The following is a 15471-nucleotide window of genomic DNA, read 5'->3' on the forward strand; positions in this document are numbered from 1 at the left end:
CGTTGATCTATCTGAAAAGCCCCACGCCTGGCACTAGAGAAATTGAAAGTAGGACCTTTTTTTTTTTTCTTTTTTACAGTTACGTAAGATAGTTTTTAAGTCATTTTAGGAGTGTTTCAGTCCTTTTAAAAACACAGCCAGGCGATCTGTCATGATCAAAGGAAATTTACTACTGAAAAAATTACCTTAGTCAATTAGCTGTCACTTTAGGTTATGGAAAAGTGTAATTATGGCAAAATTAAAAAGACATTGCTTCAGATTTTTAAAATCACTATTAATTGCAAAAAATTACTTGTAGTTTTAGGAACTTACTATGGCAAACTAAAAGATTTAAATGGTATGAAAAGCACTAGGTGGAACTGTGCATGTATTATTAAACAATTTTTAGCACTATTGTTTTTGTAAGAGTCGTGACATTTAGTCATTCAATAAACATTTATTTACTAACCCTTACTATAGACCTAGACCTCTAGGTTCTGGAAATACAGAGATAAAAATGACATTGGCCCTGCTACCAAGGAACTCACAACGTTAAGTGGGAAACAGAGAAATTTAAACAAATGCTGCATGCTAAGAGAGAGAGCCAAAGTGTGTTGGAAGATAATGGACAGATCAATACAAATGCCTCAGATGGGCCAGATGGACATTGCCGAGGAAAGTAAATAGGAATTATGTAGCCAAACAAGGGAAAGAAGGCCTTTCCATGAAGAACTGTGGAAGCATATGAGTGGACCTGTTTGGTTACCTTGGAGATATAGCTCTTAATAATGTAGCATGGATGACCCCACAGGCCACTGTGCGGAAGGCCCCATGTGCTGTGCAAAAGAGGTCCAACTTTGTCTTGTGGACAACAGGGAACCACTGAAGGACTTGATGCCTAGGGAGAGCATGATTAGATTTGCATTAAAAAGACCATTCATGGGAGCGCCTGGCTGACTCAGTTGGTGGAGCATGGGATCCTTGATCTCAGGGTTGTAAACCATTCATTGACCACTGGGTAAAAATGATAATTGGAACTCAGTTGAACATTGGAAAATAAATGTTTCCAGAAAGAGAAAAATAAAAGAAAACCTAGGGAAGAGGGGGAAGAAAAAGTATAAATGACCAGGGACAATGGACATCTGAATAATAAGAGTTCAAGGGGGAAAAAGCAGAGAAAAGTAAATTAGGAAATTTCAAGAAAATAACTGAATAAGCCAGGATCTGAATGTAAGAGATTCCAGGTTAAAAAGGCCCACCAAGCACTTGGCGAATGGATGAAAATATGCTGAGATGCTAAGTTGTGAAATTTCTAAACATTGTTTCCATAGAGAAAAATAAAAACAGACTGCATACAAAGGACCACAGATACTTTTGGATTTGTTAACACCAACATTGGAAACCAAAAAACCATGGAATGCCTTTAAATTTTAACTTGGAATTCTATACTCACAAAAATTATTAAGCAAAATTTTTTTTATGGGAAGAGAGAAATAGAGATAACTTTTCATCCTCCACAGTGGATCATCAGTAGATACTGCCTGAAACTGAACAATAAAGAAGTAAGATCATGAGCATGTTATCCACAGATACAGAGATACAAATCCAGAAGAATCAGCTCTTAGAATTGAAAGTGCTTGTCTCTGGGGATCTAATGTACAGCATGGCAACTCTAATTAGTATTACTGTGTTGTTTCCTTGAAATTTGCTAAAAGAGAGACCTTAGTGTTCTCAGCACACAAAACACACACACACACAAGGTAACTGTGAGATGAGGGGATATGTTAATTACCCTGATCGTGGTAACCATTTCACAAATATACATACATCAAATCATTGTATTGTACACCCTGAATATGTATGGTTTTTATCTGTCAGTTATCCCTCAACAAGTCTAAATAAAATTTTAAAAATTTTTTATTAAAAAGGAAAAAGGGAAAAATAGTTCTAGCTGTATCACAAAGAATAGATTGGAAAGATGGAAGCCAAGAGGCAGGAGAACAATTGAGGAGGCTGTTGTAGTAGCAGCAAGACCTGACCTAAGGCAGGAATGAGTTTGGAGTAGAGGCGATAATTTTGAAAAGCACTTCAGAGGAAGCAGAAGCTACATGTAGTCTGCCCATAACCAGGTGGAGAGCCATAGTAAGCAGAGAACATTTTGCCCTGGAACCTGGGAACTAGAAATATAAATGTCGAGTTGTAATTAGAGCCACAGGAGTTGGAAGAAATTGTACAGAGAACCTGAGGAGGGAAAAGAAATGGAAGTCTTAGGCTAGAACATAATTTCCTGAATAGATTTTGATTGAGACAGAAAAGTGGCCTCCCAGACATCTGCCTAGTTCAGTGGCATGTAGAGCACCTGTTAAGGAACCTGAGTATCTATATGTACATGTGTACATATATGTGTACGTGGATTAGATCTTATGGTTGGAAATACCATTGTTTTTTGTTTTTAAGTATGTTCTACTATATTCCCTTTTTTTACTCTTGGAAATGCCAAAGGTAGTAATAACCATTTCTTTATGTGTGGAAGAACTCTGGAGAACTTTATTAACAAATAAAACACACTAGTTTTTTTAATAGCTTTTTTACAATATTTTTACATTTTACATTTTTTACAATATTTTTACATTTTATATTTTACCATATATATTTTCAACACATTAACATCTAGCCTAATGCTTTCTTCAGCCAAATGGTTTACATATTCTCTCTCCCTTCCTAATTTGGGGAAACTGAAACAGAAAAGAAGATAAAATGACTTCTCCAAGACCACACAGTAAGAAGTTTTAGTGGAAAACAAAAATGTTCTCCCTCAATTTGCTGATCCTTTTACAACTTTTAGCTCATTGCATTGCATTTAATTCATTGAGATTGGGCTGGAACATGGCCCTGAAAATTAAAGGCCAGTCTCATCTAAGATTTTCTGGTTTGGAGAACAGTAGAGAGCATCTGGTGAAACCACGTTAATAACAAATCTAAAAAGTGAGGGGAAATAAGGGCTATGTAATTCCAAAGTTTCCCCAACTCTAACTAGAAAAGAAGTTGCCTTTAAGGGTCTGAAAAATTAGTCCTGACTCTATAAAGCACTTTACTGTGTCAGTGGCTGACATTCAGAAATATTTGAATTTAAAGAGAGACTTTCTTACTGAACTCATTAGCAGTATGCAGCCATTTAGGGAAGGAAGGAGATTGTCAAATATTAATACATTATATTAATGAAACATGAAGAATTTTCTAAGTGGTTCAAAATGTATAGATTCTCTTTCAGCTTTTCTAATCCTTTAGTACCAACTTGAGAATTTTATTATTTGTTTCTTAAATATGACAGAGATAGGAATAAGCATTTATTACAATTGAGTGAATGATGAATACTCCTATTAGTCCGAATTTATGTACTATAAGCTTATATTATTTTAACAAAATTGAACCTTAAGGTATTTGGGTCCTGTCATTTATATAGAGATCCCAAAAAACATGAATTCAATCATTGCTTAGAAGAGGTGGTTTTTTAAAACAATGAAATATAGTACAACCACTTTGGAAAATAAGCAATTAATTGCTTATAAAGTTAAACGTACATTTAATAGACCACCCTTGGCTAAATTCCACTCGTAGGCTTTCACCCAAGAGATGTAAACACATTCAGGTCTGCAAAGACTTGAACACAAATATTTGTAGCAGTGCTATTCAGGATAGCTCAAAACTGGCAAAAAGGCAAATGCGGGTCCGTGGGCGCATGGATAAGCAAATCGTATTACACTCAACAAGAGAGAGGAATGATTTGATGCATACAATAAGAGAATTTATACTGTGTGACTGATACGAAGTGATATAAAATCCTAGAACAGGCAAAGCTAATATATAGTGACACAGAAAGCATCAGTGATTGATCCTGTGATGAGGGGTGGGGATAAAGAGCACAAGGGAACTTTTTTCAGGTGATGAGGGAACTTTTTGAAGTGATATTCACAGTTTCTTTGTTTTGTTTCCCTTTTTTTCCCCCCTTTATAAGAGACACAGAGAAGCAGAGATATAGGCAGAGGGAGAAGCAGGCTCCCCATGGGGAGCCCAACCTGAGCCAAAGACAGATGCTCAACCACTGAGCCATCCAGGTGCCCCCACATTTTATTTTTTCTTAAAATATATCTGGGATTTGTTTCAGATATAATAAGGTGAAAGACACAGGGAAAATTACCTTTAGAAGAAGAATTTATCACTTCCTAAGAGGAAAGGGCATGCCATGCATCCAGGGCCACATTGGGAAGTTCCAGGGTTGGTCAGGAAGCACACAGAAGGAGCTACCTAGAGCCTTTATTGTGTTTTTCTGGGAAAGGCAACACAGGGCAAGATAAACAGTTTAGGATTGGCTTGGTTGAAAGATTTCAGCAGTTCAAGGCTTTGGGTGGGCCTAGTTGTCCAATACCTGGCCCTGAGGTGATTTAGGCCAGTGAAAATATTAGCAAGTTGTGTGACAGTCAGATAATGGAGGTGGTTGGGGATATGGACTCTGGATTGGTTTGTTTGCATATGAAATGAAGTTCACAGGGGAACTGTTTGTCATCTCCAGGATTAGCTAGCTAGCCAAGAAGGGCACTCTGTCCTGTCAGCCAGGGCCCTAGTCTGAAAGAAGAATGTAATTACTACACTGGGGTATATGTTTGTTGAATGTAATTTATATCTCAATAAAGTTGTTTGGAAAAGTAAAAAAAAAAAAACGGTGAAATATAATGGACACATGAAATTACTTAAAGCAAGCTAGGAAAATTCCTTCTCAAGTACATTAAATGTTTTCAAACAATACCTGAGTATATATAAAGGACAAGAACAATGCGGAGTACTTCGCAAGTGTAAGTTCCTTCAAGCACTTCTTTTTTTCCTCTTCTGTGTCATGACCGGTTTCATTTCCTCAACACATAAAAGAAAGGTGGCTTTTCCAGTTATAGGTTGTCTGGGGTTATTCAACCTTTCTTAGTCCTTTGCTGCCATGTTCCTAAGGTATAGTGTATGCATTCTTAGGGCTGAAAACCAAAGCTTCAGTCAGCTTCTCCCTCAACTTTTTCAGAATTTAATATGTCCTTTAGCACTCCATGGTGTAGGTTCCAGAGTTAATATCAGTAGTCATGAGGAAGTCCTAGCTTGTATACATTTGGAATGTGCCCCCTATTACTTGTCTCCCTCACTGGTCTTAGGCTGCCCACTGGAGCTACATAGGATCCCCTCCAAATCCTTCTTCTAAGTAACTGCTCTTCAGTTATTCGAAGATGACTATTATCCCTCTCTGAATTTTTTTATTGCCCAGGTTTGCTCCTTTCCCAGCTTCACTAAGTCATTTCTCCCCATTACTTTATTCTCATTCTTTGTTTCCCTGATTGTACTTTGACTCCAGAATCCAGCACAAAAACGTTCTGTGCGTATTTCCATTGACTTGGTCCACACTTATATGTCTGTTCATGTGTGCATTAGAGAAAAAAGGAATGAAGTTGGAGAGGGAGGGAGAATCTGCATGTGGGAAAACAGAGCATATGTATGAATTTAGGAATCAGACAGTCCTGGGGAAATTAATTCTGGCTCATCCTAGTGACTTTGCACATGTAGTTTCATTTCTTTGAGCCTCAGTTTCTTGACTTGAAGGATGACAACTGCTGATCATCAGGTGAGGATAAGAGGTATGTGTGAATTACCTGACAGGTCCAGCACATAGTAAGCACTCAGTGTGGGAGACTTCATGTCGGTAAAGCTCTCATCTGTGGATTTACCAATTCCATTAAACCTAAAGCTTGTGCGAGAGTCGGTGTACAATACTTGAAAATTAAAAGTCACAGTAGGATCAAAACGCGGGGAAGGCCTGTGGGATGAGCAGCTGCCCAGTCACATTATCTTAAGATACAAAGAGCCTGTTATAAGTTACCAATAGTAAGACACCCAAGACTTTATCACCTTTTTAAATTTTTTCATATTTCAGGTTCTCCTGGCCAAATTTATTATACTATGGTATTTGTCTCAGTGACAGTGTATCAGACAGGTGATATATGACATGTTTATTCTCTATAAAATGATTCCCTAAAATAATAATCTAGATAAACATCCACACTGTAGCTCTGGTTGGTGCCCATATACACACAATAGAGCATGCACTTAAACACAAACTCACATCGTGGGTTAATGTTAATAAGCTCATTGAGCAAGGAGCCAGTGATTTTTATATATTCTGTAAGATTCTGTATCTAAATTTATTTTGAAGGCAAAGTAGCATAACAAAGACATCGCAACATCTCCCTGAGCTTTCCTCAACTAGGAGTAAATGGGAGATTTCCATTTCCAGAACCATTGAGCTATAACTTCTCAAGTGACCAATTCACCTAATTCGTATTTTTAATCAACTCTTTAAATAGGACATATTAAATAAAATTAAAAGTATTCATATGAGTGATTTATAAAGCATATTGTAATAAATCTTGCCATAATTGATGACATTCACTGTTTGCATCCATTAACTTTTTTTCCTTTCAGGTAGATTTTTCTACTTAATAGAAGTCAAGCAAGAAAAGTCAGGTTATAATGATCAGAGATTGTGTATACTATGAAGGACACACTGACTGCTAATGTTGTATCATGGTGCCTTGACCTTGCTTTTGTGATATTTGAAAAATAATGTTAGATCTTATGTGACTTTTTAATGCCACTTTTCCTCTAGCACATTTATATAATGCACTTTTATTTCCAGGCCAATCAGAAGATACAATATTGTGATTATTCATAAGTTTTCTTTAATAAGCATTAGGTGCATTTATTACATAATTTATTCATTTTTCATAATACAGTAGAGTTAAATACAGCAGTGCTTTATGTGGTAGAAGACATTAGACTCCATTTAAGCAAATTTTCTGCTTTAGAAATCTCAAAATATTGAGGGTACAGGTGAAATTATTTTAATGGCACTCCTTATCTCATATAGCATTCCAGAGCAGTAATATAAAGACTTATCTTTTTTTTTTTTTCTGATGGCAAAGATGGTATTTTTTCATTAAGGAAACTTAGTCATGTACCTAGCCATAAGCATGAAAAGGAAAGTAAACAGTAATTTAATCCTCCACTCAGAAATAGCTCCTTTTAGGGGCGCCTGGGTGGCTCAGTCAATTGAACATTCAACTCAGATTTGATTTCAGCTCAGGTCATGGTCTTAGGGTCCTGGGATTGAGCCCTGCATCAGGCTCCATGCCCATCCTGATCTTGAATAACAGGAGTTCCAGAAAGATCAAAAGTCCTGATGGAAGGAAGAGAATGAATAGTTAAAGAGACAGGGGAGGGCCTTCCAGTTGAAGATGCTACTACCCCTTGTCTGATGACCATGCAGGAAAGCCCCAACGATGCTATCTGAGGACCAAGAACTAGGGAAGAACACTTGGAAGATGGGAGGCAAAAGGGCTGATTTGAAGGGGGAAACTAAGGCCAGACCCTGCCCAGGTGGGAGTGGTTCACAGGGCTCTCCCTATCCCTAGGAGGTGGATTCCAGACACAGGAGGGCCCAGGGTGGGAGCTGGGAGGTGATGTGGAGCAGCCTGGAAGGTGGAAGCCTCCATCCACCTGCATCCTGCCCTCAGCCCCTCAGTGGTCAGTGGTCAGCAGAAGTGCCTGTTGCTGGGCGGGGAGGGGTGTAAGCTGGGTGGGGAGGCAGGCAGGCCCCGGAGCGGGTCCTCCCCAGAGGGTTGGGAAAAAAACCCTCTCTTCCTTTCCCCTGCTCACATGCCTGCACACACACACACTCTCTCTCTAAAATAAATAAATCCTGGGCAGCCCTGGTGGCCCAGCGGTTTAACGCTGCCTTCGGCCCAGGGCCTGATCCTGGGGACCCAGGATCAAGTCCCGCGTCGGGCTCCCTGCTTGGAGCCTGCTTCTCCCTCTACTTGTGTCTCTGCCTCTCCCTCTCTCCCTCTCTCTCTCCCTCTCTCTCTCTCTCTCCCTGTCTGTCATGAATAAATAAATAAAATCTTTAAAAATAATAAATAAATCTTTAAAAAAGAGAAGAAATAGTCCCTTTTAATATTTGGTAGTTTTTCTCATGCATATAGGGGGAGAGAGTATTGAACCTACTACCTCTCTGTAACCAGCCCCTTTCATACATGTATGATAAGCTTTTTTTATATTTTAAATATTTTAAGAAACATTATTTGTAATAGCTTTATTGTAAAAATATGTCCTAATTTACTTAGGGGTTTTACATTTTGTGTGTATTTTAAATGTCACCCTGAAAAATTTTTAAAAGGTAATAAAAATGATGATCATGAAGATGGATGGCTTTGCACATTATTATGATAACCTTCTGAAGTGGAAGAAAGGTCTGAATCAGAAGGAATGCAGAACTTTAAGGCTCAGGATGCCTATTGCAAAAATACCCCCCAAAGAGTCTCCATGTAAATATCTCCTACTTAGTAGATTGCCTTGTTTTGTTTCTCTTGCTATGGAAAAAGCAAAATTTTGGTGTAGTCCCAATAGTTTATTTTTGCTTTTGTTTCCCTTGCCTGAGGGAAAAAATGTTGCCAAGGCTGATGTCAAAGACATTACTACCTGTTTTCTTCTAGGACTTTTCTGATTTCACATTTAGTTCTTTAATGTATTTTGAGGATTTTTTTTTTTTTTTGTATGGTATGGTGTTAGAAAGTGATCCAGTTTCTTTTTTGCATGTAGTGGTCCAGTTTTTCCGACATTATTTATTGAAGAAACAGTCTTTTCCCATTGTATATTCTTGCCTCCTCTGTCATGATTGATTGACACTATAATCATGGGTTTATTTCTGGGCTCTCTATTGATCTGTGTGTCTGTTTTTATGCCATACTGTCTTGATTACCATAGCTTTGTAGTATGGTTTGAAATCTGGAATTGTGATACCTCCAGCTTTCTTCTTGTTTCTCAAGATTGCTTTGAACATTTGGGGTCTTCTTTGGTTCCATGCATATTTCAGTATTATTTTGTCTAATTCTGTGAAAAAATGCTGTTGATATTTTGATAGGGATTGCACTGAATCTGTAATTGCTTTGGTACTATGAACAGTTTAGTAATATTAATTCTTCCAGTTTCATAAGCATGGACTATCTTCTCATTTGTTGGTGTTGTCTTTTATTATCTTTCATCAGGGTTTTTTTTAAAAAGATTTTTTAAAAAAATAAAAAAAAAAAAAACAATAAAAAGATTTTTTATTTATTTACTAAAGACACAGAAAGAGAGAGAGAAACAGAGAGAGAGAGAGAGAGAGAGAGAGAGAGAGAAGCAGGCTCCATGCTGGGAGCCCGATGTGGGACTCGATCCCGGGTCTCCAGGATCACACCCTGGGCTGAAGGCAGCACTAAACTGCCAAGCCACCAGGGCTGCCCTCATCAGTGTTTTGTAGCCTTCACAATATAGATCTTTCAACTCCTTGGTTAAATTAATTCCTAGGTATTTGGTTCTTTTTAATGCAATTGTAAATGGAGTATTTTCTTAATTCCTTTTTCTGGTATTACATTATTAGTATACAGACATGCAACAGATTTCTGTACATTAATTTTGTATACTGTGACTTTACTGAATTTATCAGTTTTAATAGTGGAATCTTTTTTGGGGGGGAGTGGAGTCTTCAGAGTTTTCTATATATAGTATCATGTCATCTGCAAATAGTGAAAGTTTTACTTCTTCCTTACCAATTTGGATGCCTGCTATTTCTTTTTCTTATCTAATAGCTGCAGCTAGGACTTCCAGTACTATGTTGAATAAAAGTGGTGAAAGTGGACATCCTTGTCTTGCTGCTGATCTTAGGGAAAAGCTCTCAGTCTCTCCCCATTGCGTATGATGTTTATTGTAGGTTTTTCATATATGCCCTTTATTATATTGAGGTAATGTTCCATCTTATCCACTTTGTGGAGGGTTTTTATCATGAATGTTTGTAGTATTTTGTCAAATGATTTTCCGGCTTCTATTGAGATGATAATGTGGTTTTTATTCTTTCTCCTGTTAATGTGCAGTATCATACTGATTAGCTTGCAAATATTGAACCACCCTTGTATCCCTGGATTACGTCTTAAGTGATCATGGTGAATAATCTTTTTCATGTGTTGTTGAATTCAATTTGCTAGTATTTCGTTAGGATTATTGTATCTGTGTTCATCAGGGATATTGGCCTGTGGTTTTCTTTTTCTAGTGTCTTTGGTCTAAAATTTTGTTTGTAATATTTGCATTTATGTTACGCAGAATGTCGGTCTGAAGGTTTTTCCTTCTATTGGCTTTTTGTCTGGTTTTAATATTGTATAATATCTGTATAATATTGGCCTCATAGAATTAGATTGTTAGAATTCTCTCCTTTTCATTTTTCTAGATTTTTTACATAATTGGTATTGTTTCTTCTTTAAACATTCAGTAGATTTCACCAAACCAATCTTGCGGACTGGAGTTTTCTTCAAGAGAAGCATTTTAACTAGAAATTCAATTTCTTTGAAAATATAGGGTCACTTCTTGAGTGAGCTTTGATAGTTTGTGTCTTTCAGGAAAATTGTTGATTTAATTTAAATTATCAGATTTTTATGGCCAAAATGTTGTTTGTAATTTTCCCTATTGTCTTTTTAATAGGAGTTAGCATCTGTAGTGAGGTCATCTCTCTCATTCCTGATATTGATCATATGTATCTGATTAGTTTATCAAATTTATTGATATTCTCAAAGAATCTATTTTTTATTTAATTTATTTTTATCTATTTTTCTGTTGTTATTTCACTCATTTACTCTCCAGTCACCTATTTCTTTTCTTCTGCTTACTTTGGATTAAATTTGCTTTTTTTGGTTTTTAAGGTAGAAATTGAGGTCGTTGACTTGAGACCTACTTTCTTTACTAAAGGAGATGCTTAGTACTCTAAATTTCTCTCTGTGTCCTGTTTTTTGATATGTTGTGTTTTATCTCATTCAGTTCAAAAATATTTTTAATTTTCATTTTGATTTCTTCTTTGAACCCATAGGTTAGTTATAATTGTGTGACAACAAATATTTGCAGATTTTTCAGGTAATGTTTCTGTTTTTTTGTTTTCTACTTTAATTCCACTGGGGTCAGAGAACATACATTATATGATTTGAGTCCCCTTAAGTTTATTGAAACTTGTTTTATGGCCCAGAATATGTTCTGTCTTGATAAATATTTCATGTGCACTTGAAAACAGTGTATATTCTGTGGTGTTGGGTGGAATGTTTTATAAATGTCGATTAAGTCAAGTTAACCTTTAATACCTTTAGTGATTCTCTGTCTCTTATTGAGTATTGATTATGAATTATTATCTGTTTTTTCATGCAGTTCTATTAGATCTTTCTTTTGAAGTTCATTTATTTGGAACATAAACATTTGAGATTATTATATCTTTTTGATGAGTTGACATTTTATAATTGTGAAGCGACCTTCTTTTTGCCTGGTATAATAGTCATTGCTTTATAATCTTTTTCTGATACTAGTATTGCTACTCTATTTTTCTTTTGTCTCATGCTAATGTGATATATCTTTTTCCATTCTTTTTACTTATAACCAGTTTGTATCTTCGTATTTCAAGTGCCTTTCTTATAAGCAACATAAAGTTTGGGTCCTGCTTTAATACAAACTCTATCTTTTACTGGGATATTTAGATCACTTGCATTTAATATGATATTGATATGATTAGATTTTAATCTATCATCTTACTGTTTTATTTCTATTTGTCCCATCTGTTTTATTCTCTCCTATTTTCCCTTGGAAAACTAAGTATTTTTATGATTCCATTTTTTAATTGTTGGTTTTTTAGCTAAAATTCTTTGTTTTGTGATTTTAGTTTTGCTTTGAGATGTATAATATACATGTTTAATTTATTATAATCTACTTCCCAGTCATATTATACCACTTCACTGATAGTATAAGAACTTTACAAATGTATACTTCTATTACTCTTCTCTCAATTTTTGTCCTATTGTTATCATGTCATTTTTATACATATTATAAACTCCACATTACATTCTTAATTATTTTTATTCAAATAGTTGCCTTTTTAGAAGATTTAAATATTAAAAAGAAATGCAGGGATCCCTGGGTGGCGCAGTGGTTTGGCGCTTGCCTTTGGCCCAGGGCGCGATCCTGGAGACCCAGGATCGAATCCCACATCAGGCTCCCAGTGCATGGAGCCTGTTTCTCCCTCTGCCTATGTCTCTGCCTCTGTCTCTGTCTCTCTGTGACTATCATAAATAAATAAAAATTTAAAAAAAAATGCATTGTATGCTTACTATACAATTCCCATTTCTAGTATTCTAATGTTCCTGCCTAAAAGACATTGTTTAGCATTTTTATAGTGTGAGTGGACTTGTAATGTATTCTTTCAGCTTTTGTATTTATAAAATACCTTCATTTCTCCTTTATTTTTTAAGATACTGTCTCTAAACATAGAATTCTAGATTACAGGTTTTTCTTTCAGTATTTTAAAGATGCTGCTCCACTGTCTTCTCACTTGCATTGTTTCCAATGAGAAATCCTCTATATGTAATGTATTTTTGGAATGCCTTTACATTTTTTTTCACTAGTTTTGAGCAATTTGGTCATAATATGCTTTGGTGTAGTTTTCATGTTTTTTTATGCCTCAGGTAATTTTGAGCTTTTTGGGTCTGCGTTTATAGCTTTACTCAAATTTGGAAAAAAGTCTGCCATTCTTTCTAAAATGATTTTTTTTTTGTCTTTCCATCTTTCTCCTCTCCAATAACTTGCATATTAGGCTGCTTGAAGTTGTCCTGTAGCTCACCAATCATTTCTTCTTTTCTTTTTTTTTTTTTTTTATTATTCTCTGCTTCCTGAGTTTTATTTTGGAAAATCTCTAATTACTATGTCTTCAAGTTTACTAATATTTTCTTTTGACATGGGTAATATGCTGTTAATCCTATCCAATGTATTTTCATTTTATATATTATAGCTTTCATCTCTGGAAATTTGATGTGGGTCTTTTTTGTATCTTTCCTATATATTTAACTTTTTGAACATATGAAATACAGTCATTACTTAATCAGTGTTAGAGCTTAATATTCATGACTGCTAATTCTAACATGTCAGTTCAGAGTCAGTTTTGATTATTTTCTTTATTATGGCTCATGTTTTCCTGTTTCTTCGTATGCTTGATAATTTTTAAATAGATGTCAGATATTATGAATTTTATTTGCTGGGTGATGGATATTTTTGCAGATCTGTTCTAAATGTACAGTTAAGACACTTGGAATTAGGGGGGGAGGGGCAAGATGGCGGAGGAGTAGGGTCTCCAGGTCACCTGTCCTCAGCAAATTACCTAGAAAACCATCCAATCATCCTGAAAACCTACGAATTCGGCCTGAGATTTAAAGAGAGACCAGCTGGAACGCTACAGTGAGAAGAGTTCGCGCTTCTATCAAGGTAGGAAGACGGGGAAAAAGAAATAAAGGAACAAAAGGCCTCCAAGGGGGAGGGGCCCGCGAGGAGCCGGGCTGAGGCCGGGGCGAGTGTCCCCAGGACAGGAGAGCCCCGTCCCGGAGGGGCAGGAGCTGCACCAACCTTCCCCGCGGAAAGGGGCTCCCCGGGAATTGGAGCAGGATCCCCAGAAAGGCGGGGACGCCCTCGGGCTCCCTGGGACAGTAACAGAGGAACTGCGCCCCGGGAGATGCACCGAGCTCCCTAAGGGCTGCAGCGCTCGGCGGGACCCGGAGCAGCTCGGAGGGGCTCGGGCGGCGGCTCTGCGGAGGGGGCTGCGCGGCTCCGGGAACAGCTCGGAGGGACTCGGGCGGCGGCTCCGCGGAGGGGGCTGCGCGGCTCCGGGAACAGCTCAGCGGCGGCGGCTCGCGCAGAGGAAGAAGCTCCGCGCGGAGGGGGCTGCGCGGCTCCGGGAACAGCTCGGAGGGGCTCGGGCGGCGGCTCCGCGGAGGGGGCTGCACCGCCGGGAGCGCGAATCCAACAGCGCAGGCTCCGGAGCACAGGGCGCCGGGACACAGCCCAGGATCCGGCCTCCCCCGGGACAGGCAGAGGCCGGGAGGGCCCAGGACAGCAAGGACGCTCCTGCCTGGAACTGAGCAGATCAGCGGCCCCGCCCCGGAGCCCCCAGGCCCTGCAGAAGGAGAGCCCCGGAGCTACGGCGGGGGCTGACTCCAGGGTCCCAGAGCTGCCCCCGCCACTGTGGCTTCCTCCCGGGGCCTCACGGGGTCAACAACCCCCACTGAGCCCTGCACCAGGCAGGGGCAGAGCAGCTCCCCCAAGTGCTAACACCTGAGAATCAGCACAGCAGGCCCCTCCCCCAGAAGACCAGCGAGACGGACCAGTTCCAAGGGAAGTCAAGGGACTTAAACTACACAGAATCGGAAGATACTCCCCCGTGGTTTTTTTTTTTGTTTTTTGTTTTTTTGTTTTTGTTTTGTTTTGTGCTTTTTTTTCTCTCTTTCTTCTTGATTTATGATTGCTTCCCCCACCCCCCCTTTTTTCTTTTTTCTCCTTTCTTTCTTTTTCTTTCTTTTTCTTCTCTTTTTCCCCTATTTTTTTCTTCTTTCTCTTTTTTCTTTTTCTCTTTTCTTTCCTTCTCTCTCTTTTTCTCCTTTTCCCAATACAACTTGTTTTTGGCCACTCTGCACTGAGCAAAATGACTAGAAGGAAAACCCCTCAAAAAAAAGAATCAGAAACAGCCCACTCTCCCACAGAGTTACAAAATATGGATTACAATTCAATGTCAGAAAGCCAATTCAGAAGCACTATTTTACAGCTACTGGTGGCTCTAGAAAAAACCATAAAGGACTCAAGAGACTTCATGACTGCAGAATTTAGATCTAATCAGGCAGAAATTAAAAATCAATTAAATGAGATGCAATCCAAGCTAGAAGTCCTAACCACGAGGCTTGACGAGGTGGAAGAACGAGTGAGTGACATAGAAGACAAGTTGATGGCAAAGAGGGAAACTGAGGAAAAAAGAGACAGGCAATTAAAAGACCATGAGGATAGATTAAGGGAAATAAATGATAGCCTGAGGAAGAAAAACCTACGTTTAATTGGGGTTCCCGAGGGCGCGGAAAGGGACAGAGGGCCAGAATATGTATTTGAACAAATCCTAGCTGAAAACTTCCCGAATCTGGGAAGGGAAACAGGCATTCAGATCCAGGAAATAGAGAGATCCCCCCCTAAAATCAACAAAAACCGTTCAACACCTCGACATTTAATAGTGAAGCTTGCAAATTCCAAAGATAAGGAGAAGATCCTTAAAGCAGCAAGAGAAAAAAAGTCCCTGACTTTTATGGGGAGGAATATTAGGGTAACAGCAGACCTCTCCACAGAGACCTGGCAGGCCAGAAAGGGCTGGCAGGATATATTCAGGGTCCTAAATGAAAAGAACATGCAACCAAGAATACTTTACCCCGCAAGGCTTTCATTCAAAATGGAAGGAGAGATAAAGAGCTTCCAAGACAGGCAGGAACTGAAAGAATATGTAACCTCCAAACCAGCTCTGCAAGAAATTTTAAGGGG

General features: G+C 38.3%; 1 protein-coding gene across 14 annotated transcripts in view; it reads left to right on the forward strand.

The window, feature by feature from the left end:
• ZNF438 (zinc finger protein 438) overlaps positions 1–15471 on the forward strand; it is a 409820-nt gene that overhangs the window by 358614 nt on the left and 35735 nt on the right. The window contains exon 4 of one of the 14 annotated variants that reach the window (XM_041764957.1): positions 10961–11004. The exons of the other annotated variants lie outside the window; for them this stretch is intronic. The gene's annotated coding sequence lies outside the window, so the exon portion shown is untranslated. The remainder of the gene's footprint in view (positions 1–10960; positions 11005–15471) is intronic. 14 annotated transcript variants of the gene reach the window in all.

Source organism: Vulpes lagopus, chromosome 8 (genome assembly GCF_018345385.1).
Source record: "Vulpes lagopus strain Blue_001 chromosome 8, ASM1834538v1, whole genome shotgun sequence".
NCBI classification, from domain to species: Eukaryota; Metazoa; Chordata; class Mammalia; order Carnivora; family Canidae; genus Vulpes; species Vulpes lagopus.